Here is a 12656-nt window from a genome sequence, read left to right as displayed (position 1 = left end):
AACAGAATTAATATTTCAAGCAGTCCACTTTTTTAGCAAACTGCTTAAAAGAATTGAAGTAATTTAACTGTTGCAAATGTTCCAAAACTAATTCTTTATGCAATTATTCACTATTAGATCTTTAATGGATTTATAAGGTCCCTTCCAGCATTCCATGATATTTTATGTTGCTGCTATAGTAGTATTTAAAAAGGATAGAAATTTGTGCAGAACCCTTTAGGCAAAACAACTAATGCCATAGTTTGAGATAATGCCACAGAGTTAGAGACCTAAAAGTACAGTAAAGCATATTATTATAATAGCAAATTAGCTAGTTAATATGTTCCAAGTAAATATTTGAAAGTACAATGAAGACAATGCACACAACCTTTAATATCAGAGAAGTCTATGACACCCGCACTTGGTAAAAACCTTCTTTGCTCATACAACATCTTCCAGACCTGCTAATTAAGATATTGCATTGTAGACATTTCTCTTATTGTGAAATAGGCCCCAGAAAGCTGCAGGTCTCCCACAATGAGAAAATCTAAAATGCAAAATGGATGTCATTAGGTTCCTTTCCAAGCTGCATATAACGTACCCTTCGCCCAAAGTTAATGGCAAAATATCAGTACTGCCCAAACAGCACTAAATCTCATGGAAGACAGAAAACAAAGCAGACCAAATGCGATGATCTGTATTACAGAAATGATAGTACAAAAAGTATTAGGCAAAGAATAAGCTGTATCTACACAAGCATATCAAACAATCTCAGAACATTGTGTCAGGGTTGGTAGACAATAACAGAGCATGTGTTAACAAAAGACAATATGACAAAAGTATCTGTAAAAAAAAAAATTCTATCAGTTACAGACTTCAGAACATCTGTGTGCCAAATAAACACTACTGGCTTTTGGCACTTACCCATTACAGGCCTATGGAACCAAAGCAGCTGAAAATAAGAATTTGGAGGTCACCGCAGACCAGATTTGTTGTGTGAGTGGTGTTGATAGAACATAAGAATGAGAAATCTGACTTATGGAGCAGGGGCTACTCTGCAAAGGTAAGTGAGCAGAGCCTGATATTAGATGTTTTGTAAATGCTTTATCAAGGAGTGTATATATAAATACAAAAGCAGATAATTTCATCTTTGATTGCAGAATTTGATGATTTCTGAAGAAATGGATGTTTACAATGACTCATATAACAAGGAATCACAATATATCAGCGGCTGTTCATGTTGGTAGAATTATGCTTGCTTTCCTTATATGTATGTTAAATGTACAGATGTAAACTGCCAGATAGGAATAATAGAGGAGACAAGGGATCCTATAGGGTTGGGTTATTTAGTTTTATGAAGAGGCTTTTTCTTACCTTAAGAGACTAATAACATAATGTGTTAGGATTTGGTGGGCCACATGGAAGAAAAAAAAAAAAACGGTAGTATTTGCAGCTGAGGTTCACACAGTAAACAGCATCACAGAATACAGTCAACACTGAGACATTATCACCGGCATTTCCCTTCTACTGTCAATTTTCCTACAGAAATGTTGCATTGGTCATTTCCAGAAGATCTTGAAGTCTCCCAGCTAGTTTGAAATACAAAAATATAAGTAAAGAAGAAATGCTACAGTCTTTATACTAGCAAACTATTTTGACAATTGAAAAACATCCAGGTAGCATAGATATAAATGCAGCTAATCTGTATTAATATGAAAAAAAAATTGAATCAATGTTCCTAAATATTATATTTTCTGGGATTATGATCAGAATTATCTGCTTTTCTCTAAAGAAAATTTGACTGTTTGGAAAAGACATAGAAATTACACTGATGCAGGCATTTTCCAGGACTTAAGACTGTGAAGCAATTTAGTAAGTGAAGTGCTAGCAGTCATGGTAGTACTTAGGGCAACTGCTTGGTGCTTCATGGGTAAATCCTGTATCACTACTAAAGTCATCACCAACTGCAAAGTTTATTGTTCTAGAATTCCAGTGTTCTAGTAAGGAATTTGTAGTGTAATGCTTGATTGTTTATTGGACACTATTCAGGGTCTGCCTGACATGAGCTGAAGTTAATGGTATCATTACACCAATGCTTTAAGGGATTACTCCTTACAAAAGCAAAGGAAGACATATACTGTAATATTAGAGCTCTCAGTTTCTGTTCTAGCTTATCAGAGCTATTTATTGTTTTGTCACTTAGTGTTTTGGTGCGCTTTTTATAAAATCCTTAAGGCAGAAGTGTGTTTGAAGGAGAATCGGGAAGCAATGATACTATTTGTACTACTATGGGCATTATTTGATACTAACTGTATTTGTGTTCCTGTCTTTAAGATCTATTTCTGAAACCTAAGTGCATTACAATTACTTTATTGCTATTGTTGTTATTATTCCTATTGTTTCATCTCTCAACAACTACCTTATTGTGGCAGCTAATGTACAAACAATTCAAATCATCACCAAACTCCTTCTGCAAAGGCAAGGACTTGGCAGCTACCAGCATACTGCAGTTCCTCCTGCCATGCAAATAGGCAGTGCTTGGGGCACTTCAGCTGAGGTTACAGAGATCAAATGCACTTTGCCATCTTAATCATTCATATTTTCCATGTTTTAACAGAGAATGTCTAGTCCTTTTTGGTAATGTGTCTCAGGTGTTTGGCAGTAGCTGAGCAACAGCTGCTTAGGAGCATTCACAATATTTTCCATTGTTTTGACTGGACAGATCTGTGAAATTGATCTGCTGTTTCATATTCTCTCAGTGTACGTATTATGAAAACTCCGGAGCACACTGCTGATTTAGACATTTCATTTTGGTCTGCTGGTATCCAGTTTGTGTATGATCGTGCTGAGATTTAGAATCAGTGGGTTTTTTTCAATTTATAATGATGTCTGTTTCATGTTTTCTGTTTTTAAAATAGAGATTTTCACTCTTCCTCTAATATTTGCTTAAAATCCTGAACCACTTTCCTGATCATTTGCAAACTCTTCCTCCATCTATATATCTTCAAGTGCAACTGAGACATGCTCTATATAATTGATATTAAATTACAGTCTGTGTTTACCTCCCTTATCCCATGATTCAATGTGAATGTGGGATTAATGTCTTTAGAAGACATGCAAGCTTGCCCTTTCAAAACAATTATTTGATAAGGCATATCAAAGCCTTCTTAATTTTTACACAATGCTGAAAACAAGTACCAGGGTCTGTGTGCCTGAGCAGGAGAACTGGAACTTTATCAGATATACAGCCTCTAGGTTTGTGTACACTTCTATATTTACAGCTTCCTTAAGCATACCATGATAATGTCTTTGCTTGATCAAGTTTTATTTTGTTTTGAGATTAAGGAGAGTACAGAGCATGGAAGAGAGGGACAGAGAAAATAAAGGGAAAGGAGTGGATTAGAGTAGGTGAAAGGATGGAGGAAGACATCAAAGTTGGATTTCAATCAGTCAGGATCTTTCTTTTTATTAGCAACATCAGACCTGGAAGGAGAATTAAAAGGCAGGAATTGGAAACTAGTTCTTGTTAAAACATTATTATAAAAATCATGAGAAAAGGAATTGTATTCATACAGCTGCCAAGAAGTTTGCTCCTAATGGATGCACACCTAATATATCCACATGATACTTCAGGAACTCATTTTCTCTGAAAGATACTATCTGTTTTATTTTTATTTTACAAGTTTAAAACCAAATGAAATTTTGATCCAACATATAAAATAATTGTTTTCAAAGTGTGCACAGGACCTTGCATTTCTAGTAAAGCCAGACCACTTCATCGAGGTAGCAACTACCTGCTTCCTTCATTTACTTGTCAGGTTTCCCTCTCTACATTCCATCTCAAAACTATGTAACAATTAAAATATAGATTTATAAATACATTTACAATCAAAACTATACAACTATTCCTTTTTTTGATAAAAGGAAAACTTTGATATATAATGGATATTGAAAGTATTTCTTCCTGCCATGACTCAAATATGAAAGAAAAATAATTGTAAAGATATCACCAGAAAGAGTTAGATGCATTTCGAAGCAGATATATAGCTTGGTAAGAAAAGTGTAACCTGACACAAGTCCAAATTTTTCTTAGAAGACTGTCTACAGCAAAGCCTGGTAGCACCTGTATAGAAAAGACATTTTTGATTCTTTCCTGATTTACCCCCATTGACTTCTGACTAGAATGACAATGATTTGATGAACTACATATTGAAGTAGGATTATATAATTTGATGGATTCACCCTCTCTTAACTTATCTAATCCTATTTATTTTTTCAGGCTCTATAACATCCTGTGGCAATGCATTTCATAATATCATTGTGAGTCATGAGGAAAGCACCTCATTTTTTATGTTTGATTTTGTATACTTTATTGTATGCCTTGTGGTGCTTGTTTTATAATAATGACAAATCATTTCTATTCACCTTCTCTATGGTGCCAACTTCTCATATTTTTTGTCCTTAAGGACACTTTTTCCACAAACTGAAGAGTTAAAGCCTGTTTTGTGTGGTGCATCTACCTACATATCCACCCTTCTGCAATATCTAATTATAATTATATGTAATTATATTTTTATATTATAAAACATATAGAACTCAGTCACTGAACAGTAAACAGACTGCAGACTTCACTCTGAAATTTCATCCTAGCAATTCCTACAATTTAATTTGTCTTCTGCACCCTAAATACAGGCTATATTCTCCAAGGACTATCCACAATTACCCCACAGTTTCTTTCTTGTTGAAATTACTTCCCAAATAATGACTTATTTTTTCACCTTTTTATTCATCTTTGGGGAAAACCTTGTCTCATTAAGAGCAAATTCTCCTGTGAAAAACAAATTAAGTCACTTTTATAGAGTTTGTTACCTATGGGAATTAGTCTCGTATGGGAATACATATGGGAATATTTTCATTAATTTTGGTATTACTGTACTTGCAGCCTCCCTAAAGATTCTGCTTTATAGTCAATAGACTTGGAACTGCCCTAGTGGGCAAACTCTTGTACATTTGAATAGTTATCAATTACTTCTAGGTAGATGCCTGTGGCAGTAAATTCGTGAGATAGCATTTTTACCACTTGTCTAACCAGATGACAAGAACAGGGAAAGGCTCATGAAGAGTTTTATATAATTAATACTGTGAAAAATAGACATACCCTCTTTATCTCAGTTCCTGCACAGCACAACTCATTATGTTTTCCCTTATTCTTGTAAGCCCTACAGATGTATTTTAGGAAAGTTTTTATTATTTGGATGAAAACTACAGATAACTTCACCTCATTCCCATTGGTTACATCTGCTAAAAATTTGAGTGTAATTTTGTATCCTGTTCATCTTCTAGGGGTAAAATTGTCTTGATCTTCCTCTGCCAGATTTCTCAGTTGTTTTTTAGCAACTCTACTTTCCTGTTTCCACCAAAATATCACAAACACTACACAGAATGGGAAATAAGAGCTATTCAAACCACTACAACCAGACATGATTTGTTTTTCCCTGGAAGGATTACTTGTCCAATTACTGCCTTCAAACATGTTGCAGCTGATGTTATGGAACCATGTAGAGTTAGCAACTATATATTACAAAAGCCTTTAAAAATCAGAATAGATTTCAAAATGGAACCATACAGGAAGCAGTGGTAAGCACGTCTAGAGGAGATAAAGGGATCAGGCTTTGAAGCCTGTTACAAGAATTACTAGTTTTCTTCCTGAAGAAGTTTACAAAACCAGCTTTATGTCACTGCAATTCATCTCCTAACTAATTTAGTCAACTCTGTAAATAGAATTGGCTTCTCTCTGCAATACTTACAAAAAAAATTTGTCCAACAACAGTGATTCCAAACTGATTTTTTTAAAAATATCTCTCATTAATAGCACATATTTTTCATGCTGTCACATGCAGACCAGGTACAAAGCAGAAGGTGGAATACAATACAATACATGAACAGCTGTGGAAGAGGAGATAACTGAGATTCAGACCCCAAGACACAAAAATCAGAGACATTTTTCTTTTAATATGTGTTGAAATAACCTGTAGTGAAAAAAAACCAGCTGTAAACTCAAAGTGGTTGTTTGGGGTTTTTTCCCAGAAAAACAAAATATCTGTAATATAAGAGACTTGTAATAGGAAAAGAAATGTGTTTTGTGTAGGCTAGCAATATGCTTACAAATGAATGTAACACAAATTAGATTACCCCCTAAAGGGTTTGGTGGTGATACATACATTGTGGTATTAACTTATACTATTATTTGGAGCAGAAAAATCAAAGAAAAGGTGACTCTGGGTGACATGGTATATTAATTGGTTTATGAAGACTGGTGTAATTGATCCTCAGAAGACTTGAGCAGTACCAGAAAGGAAAATAAAACACTGAGTGAAATATTAGGTATGAATTATCAGAGGCACAAGCTTACAGTACATGCGTATTTGTTGTACAAGTGGCAGTAACAAACCTATTACAGTGCTTGGATGTCCTCCTCACAAAGCTCTGAGCTGCACGGTAGATGGTCAAGTTTGCTCCAACATTTTTACGGGCACTTATCAAACTCAATAATAGTTTCTGGTTCAAAGGCCAAGTTTGCATTCTAGCATTATGTTTTTTGTGAAGTCTTGTCTCCTAGAGTGAAATAAGAGCATTACAAGACTGCTACCAGAGTGGAAAATCTGACACGAAAACTCTAAAAACATTAGAGGTGAGTGTTTCAATGATTATGAACGGTAGTTCAACATGCTGTAGCACATGACCATCTGACACTGACCACACGACACTGACCATCTGCATCCTGAAATACTCTCCAGTTCCTATTTTCCTAATGCCTTGACAGAGTCCCAGGAATCCTTGAATATCCTTGGAAGCAGAGATCCTTAACACTACTAGGGGCTGGCTGACTGCCCAGCAGACAGAAATTTGGGAACATAGCCTCCTCAGCTGTGCATTGGCAGTGCTTCTGCTTGTCTCTATTTAATATTAATTCACAGAAGACAATATGTAGAAACATAGACTTACAGAATCAAATTGCCATGGCCAGGGACACCTACCACTAGACCAGGTTGCCCAAAGTCCCACCAATGTGGCCTTGTACACTTCCATGGATGAGACATCCAGAAAGCATTCTAAAACTTTACTGAATTGGTCCTTCCCAATAAGATTGCTTTTTATTCCAATATTCCTGTGCAGTCTTGTTTCTGGGGCAAGAAGAAATCAGACATCAGGATGTGTATCAGAACCTAACTGGCTGCAGCTGTCCATGTTCATGCCCAGAAATCATAAAAGTTTAGAAATCCAGTTCTGCTGGAAATCAGCAGGCTGAAGTAGTAAAGATGTTACAGAAGTATTGTGAGCAAAAAGGGGTTTAAAATGGAATTTAAGGTTTGCACATATCAAATGCTTATGGAAACTTCACCCTTGATCTTTGGACAGTCTGCATATCTTTTTTTTTTCTACAGATATAGTGGCAAGCAGTCTAACCCCTGGACACGGATACTCAGGCAGTGCATGGAACTCACTGCACCACCAACAGGAGGATGCCCTTTTGATATATAAACTAAGCTGAAAAACAAGTCTCAGAAATACCCTATTCCTGTGTTTGCACAGCTCCCATTAGGGTGTCATGCTGCTTCTCAGCACAATTTTCAAGATGAAATGTTGTTACCTCCGTTTCCTTCTATCTGCATAACCAGATAACGTGTTTTGCAAGGACATTTAATGGTGTGATAGACTGCCATTAATTGCCCCTCCCACAGAGCCAACTGCTAGGCAGCTAAGCCAGCTCCCAGGGTGGCAGCACATACCCACTGTGCATGGCAAACCCTGACATTTTGGCTCCTTTTCTGAGGAAACAGTTCCTTTCAGTCATTATCAGGAAAAAAAAAAAAAAAAAAGACGAGAAGGACAAACCCTGTTTCTTTCCTTTACTTTTCTGTGAATTCAATACCTAATTTATGAATAAAGTAATAAATGAGAACTGATGAGTTTAGTGTCATTTCAAAGATTATATAAATACATGTTTTAGTGAAGGACATAAATTTGCTATGATGTGCCAGAAAAGTCTGTTCTGCTGCATGAACCTGCATTGTATCTTTTCATAAATGGTAAAGAGCTCTGGCCCAAATGCCTGAGCCCCAGTAGAAAACTCTGAAGTTGCCTTGCTGCTTAGTCTGGAGGCAGGAGAACTAATTGGAATTTTCCTAGGCTACATAATTATATCACTTAATTGTCCAATGCCAGCAAACAGAAATACCTGCCACAAATCAAACATTATTGTGTGAAACATGCAGATACCCCAAACCACTGCATGCTCCTTTTGTGTCCCTTTGGCCTACTGCTACCTCCACCTTTGCATAATTACATTTTTTCCAGTTGTACTGTATTTTTCCAGTTTTTCCTTGTTGTACTGTCTTTCTGTGGAACAGCATATATGATGGAGTATTTACACCAGAAACGTTTTGCTCCTCTCTGCCTCAGTTGCCCTTTCTGAAAGACACAATAATAGTTGCCCTAGAAGTACTGTAAGCAAATTTTAATGTAGTCGATAAAATTGTAGCTATGAGATTTAAGTAAAGGAAATATCCATTCACTAACAAGACATTACAGCAAATCAAAGCATTGCCACAATGAGGGCATCCTAGAAGGCAACAACAATTTCTAATTAAAATAGATGAGAGACAAATATATAGTAGGAATTTTCCTCACCTATTTATACAAAGTATTTAACATAACACAGTAATTGTGTTTGGAAATATTTTTTATTACTACCAGTCTAACAAGAACATCTGGCTAAATCAGTGTCCTTGGAAATATGCAGAAGGAAGTACACGGTCTCTGCAAAATCTCCAGACAAGCAAATGTTTAACAGATATATCTACTCTTATGCCTTAGATATCAGTTCCCAGCAGCTAATGATACTCGTTGGTTTTAGTCACTTTTGCTGTCAGTCTAGCTTTCCTATCCTTTTGTATATATATAATTTCATCTATGTATGTATGATAAGAAAAATAATATTGTATATATATAATTTCATCTATGTATGTATGATAAGAAAAATAATAAATCAGAGGAAACACAGGGGTAGGACCATCCAGAGAGTGCTTGGGAGTGGCTGTCTTTTATATCACTACTTTTTAGTTACTCCATGAGATGTTAATACATTTTGGCAAGTCAGGTTTGCTAAATGTGTATTTCATGTTTACTTCTCATGCCAACATCAGGACCAATCTTTCCATGGCAAAAACCTTGCTCTTCTTTTCCAGGATTTAATATATACAAACGTGTACTCATTTTACAGTTGCTGGCATGCCAATATCCATCTTTATTTTTTAAAGAACATTGCTAGTGTTCTTTCCAAGTAAAATAAAATTTTAAAAAATCTTATTAACTAATCCTTCCTCTAAAGTGTAAATAATATAAAAGACAAATATGGAAACTATAGGCCACATGGTGAAACTTAACTGACAATTTTCTGCAGTCCTACTCTCAGGAACATCTCAGTGAAAATACACCCCTTATTTTCATACCAAAAGAACATGGAAAGAAAACCATATCATATTCCAAGAGAATAAAATCTCCCAAGTCTCATGATGAAGGAATATACAGAAATATTACACATTCTTGGACTGCAGATTTCCCAGACAAAAGAGTAAATATTCAGCTTTTCACTGAGATAAATTATTTTATCCAACTCCAGTCAAGAAGATGTATTGATGTATTGGGTGTGCCTGGCCAGGTCTTGATATTGAGGTGGTTTTTGTGAAAAGCTGCCAGAAGCTTCCTCCATGTCCAACAGAGCCAATCCCAGATAATTCCAAGATGGACTTGATGGTGGCCAAGGCCAAGAACATCAGGAACTACAGTAATGCCTCTGTGAGAACGTATTTAGAGAAGGTAAAAAAGTTATTGCACAGTTGTAACTGTTGCCAGAGAAGAGAGGGATGAGAATATGAGAGAGGAACAGCTCTGCAGACACCAAGGTCAGTGGAGAAAGGACGGACAGGAGGTGCTCCAGGTGCCAGAGCTGAGATTCTCCTGCAATCCATGATACAGACCATGGTGAGGCTGCTGTGCCCCTGCAGCCCATGGAGGTTCATGGAGGAGCAAAGATCCACTTGCAGCCCGTGTAGGAGACCCCTGCCAGTGCAGGGGGATGCCTGGGAGAAGGCTGTGACCCCATGGGAAAACTACAGGAGCAGGGTCCTTGCAGGGACATGCAGACCCATGGAGAGAGGAGCCCATGCTGGAGCAGGTTTCCTGGTAGGATTTGTGACCTGTGGGAAACACACATTGGAGCAGCCTGTGCTTGAAGGACTGCACCCCGTGGAAGAGTGATTCATGTTGCAGCAGTTTGTAGAGAACTGTTGCCGGTGGGATGGACTCATGTTAAAGAAGTTCATGGATAATTATCTTCCGTAGGAGGGGACCCATGCTGGACCAGGGGAAGGACTCCTCTTCCTGAGCAATGGCAGGAGCAACATGTGGTGAACTGACTGTAATCCCCATTTCCTATGTCCCTGCACCACTGTGGAGGAGGAGATAGACACCAGGAAGGAGGGAGGGGTGGGGTAAAGGTTTATGTTATTTCTCATTGTGCTGCTCTCATTTTGTTAATAATAAATTCAATTAATAGCCTAAAAAAAGTCTGTTTTGCCCATGACAGTATAAATCCCTATTCAAGCCACCCTTAACGTAAAATTCAGAAAACATGAACAGAATAGCACTTTTATAGAGATTAGACACCTGCTGGGTGGCTTCTACACAGGCAAATACTTCTACAAACAATGAGCAGAGAAGGCAGATGTATTTATTACATATATTCTCTTACATAAACCTGAAACTTTTTATCTCATTTTCCTTATTAATGATTTGCAAAGAAGGCATTGACTTTTATGAAAGAACAGTGTAGTTTATCACTAGTAGAAAACTCATTATTTGCTTACTCATGATTTGCTTATTTAGATTGAGATAATTAAATTTCATATCTACTCCACTGGGAAGAAGAGACTCAGTTGTGAGGGACACATACTGCTGTATCACCCTTTCTTTGACATTATTTTTTTTCTTTTCCTGGCTTTGGGAAATGTCTTTATATCCAGTCTTCTACAGAAAGTCTAACAGCCAGCTTTCTCTGTTCAGGATACTTACAAATTTTAGAAGCCAGGCTAAAGAAAGTCCTATGATAATGATTCATTTGAGTTAGTTTTGTGAAAAAAGGACAACAATAAAGATAGCCCTGTTGTTTATGTGGAAAATAAGTGGGAATATAACATGGCACATACATTTCTCTGAACACTACACAGAATCCATTTGTTCAATGGTATTTCTAGTAGAAAATACTTTTCTGCATATCTTTTTCTATTAAATTGTGGTTTTACCTTTCACAGATTAACCTCCCTCTCTCCTGGACTCTTCTGCTGACAGCTGGTGTTGGCTGAGACTGTCAGTCCTGAGTCCACTGTGAGGGGCTGAAGGAATGGCTAATCAGCAAAGTGCTTGAGCCAGATTTCCTCAGGGAATGCTTGCATTGTCAGTGTTGCTGAGGAAGAGCTTTCCTTCTCTCCCTGCCCATGCAACCAATGACATAACTCAGAAAATATTTGCTTTTGCTGTACTAGTTTTATAAGCCGAAGAACACTTTGCATTTTGTAAAAGATGCACTCTTTCTGCTTTCAGTTCTTTTTGGTGTATAATACATATGTGGCTTTATGCCACTGTCCTCATCTTCTTTTGGCGTTGTGTGTTGGGTGTGCCTGGTTTTCCCTGGGTTATGAACTGAGAACTGCTGCCCTGCACCACAAGAAGTATAATGGAAAAGGGGTTCTTGGGACAGAGGGAAGAACCCAAATCCCACATCCTACTTAGGATAAATTACTACCATCTGTTCCTATGTCTCTGACACAAAGCTTTTTTTTTTTCCTGTTCAAAAGAAGTTTTTGCCCTCACAGTTACAGATTCGTAGCACTATTTCTCCTTAGGTATGACACACCATATGCATTTCTGTAGTTTTTGAGGCTGATCTCTCAGGACTGCTGTGTAGAAGACAGGTTCTGATTTGAATTTTGCATGCACACCCATATTTAATGGAATTGTGGAGGAAAGTGTGTAGTGCAATCACCTCACATAGCATTGATGAGAATCCAAATCTGATTATACTGAGGTGAGCAAAGAGTTTGACAAGAGTTTGAAAGCTCAGGCTTTCAAATATATTTCAAAAATTTCAAAAATATTTTTGCTACTGCAGCACTGGTGTTAGATCTTGAAACTATCCCCCTCTAGGTCCATGATGGACTTCACACATTTTGCTTTGTTTTTCTACCAGCTGACCATGTTTACACAGGAGAAGAACCATTTGAACAAAAGCATGTGTTGGGTGACTTCTCTACTAATGGCAAACTCAGCCAGTAGAAAGTATAGGTTTTCTGATGCTGGGCTAGAGCTTCTGCCACAGTGGCATGACCACTTTTCCTGTGAAACTCCTTTAAATGTATTCCAGAAAAGACAGAGGCAATACTGTGTATCCAGTACTGGATAAAGAGGGCAGACAGGCTTCTAGCCCTCAGAGATTGGCCAGGAAATAGCCAAGTGATTACATTCTGGTAAATGTTCTCCACACAAGTGGTTTGGGTTGGAGGGGATTTGTAAAGGTTGTCTGGTCTAATTCCTTATAACTAGTCTTGGAATCCTCAACT

Source organism: Sylvia atricapilla, chromosome Z (genome assembly GCF_009819655.1).
Source record: "Sylvia atricapilla isolate bSylAtr1 chromosome Z, bSylAtr1.pri, whole genome shotgun sequence".
Classification (NCBI taxonomy): Eukaryota; Metazoa; Chordata; class Aves; order Passeriformes; family Sylviidae; genus Sylvia; species Sylvia atricapilla.
Note: the sequence above shows the minus strand (reverse complement) of the source record.